The sequence below is a fragment of the Asparagus officinalis genome, chromosome 3, assembly GCF_001876935.1.
Source record: "Asparagus officinalis chromosome 3, Aspof.V1, whole genome shotgun sequence".
Taxonomy (NCBI): Eukaryota; Viridiplantae; Streptophyta; class Magnoliopsida; order Asparagales; family Asparagaceae; genus Asparagus; species Asparagus officinalis.
This window is the reverse complement of record NC_033796.1, coordinates 32,023,841-32,024,273: the sequence shown is the minus strand read 5'-3', so window position 1 is coordinate 32,024,273 and position 433 is coordinate 32,023,841. Positions and strand designations below refer to the sequence as shown.

The window sequence follows — 433 nt, the reverse complement described above, 5'->3', positions numbered from 1 at the left end:
CACCAGACCGCTTATTGCCACGTCAGCGTGGCGGGTTTCTGATGATTAGGTCTTAGCCGTTGGATTAGGGTGGATCTTTGGCTTTTTTTTTTAAATTTTAATTATGGTTTTTATTTTATGTTTTGTTTTGTTTTGTTTTGTTTTTCTTTTCTCGGTGGACCTCTTTGGAAAATGGATGGGATGTGTATGTATTAATCAAAGCTGGGGTTTTTTTTGAAGATATAAAAATAAGGGCAAAGAGGTGATTTTTATTTTTACCTATTTGTTGCAACTGTGGAATCTGGTACCGGGTACGGATTTTTGCCTGTTTGGTAAACGGGAAGGGTATGGGTCCTTTTACCCTCGCCTTGTTTCATGATAATATCAGGATTTTTGAAAATAAAATTCAGGAATGAATAGGGACTGTTATTGGTATGGTGGCAGGGGATGGGGC

General features: G+C 38.1%; 1 protein-coding gene across 1 annotated transcript in view; it reads left to right on the top strand.

Annotated features, from left to right (window-relative positions):
* The window catches only part of LOC109834899 (DELLA protein SLR1-like), a gene marked incomplete at its 5' end in the record, with an annotated part of 4,091 nt that overhangs the window by 974 nt on the left and 2,684 nt on the right, over window positions 1–433 (top strand).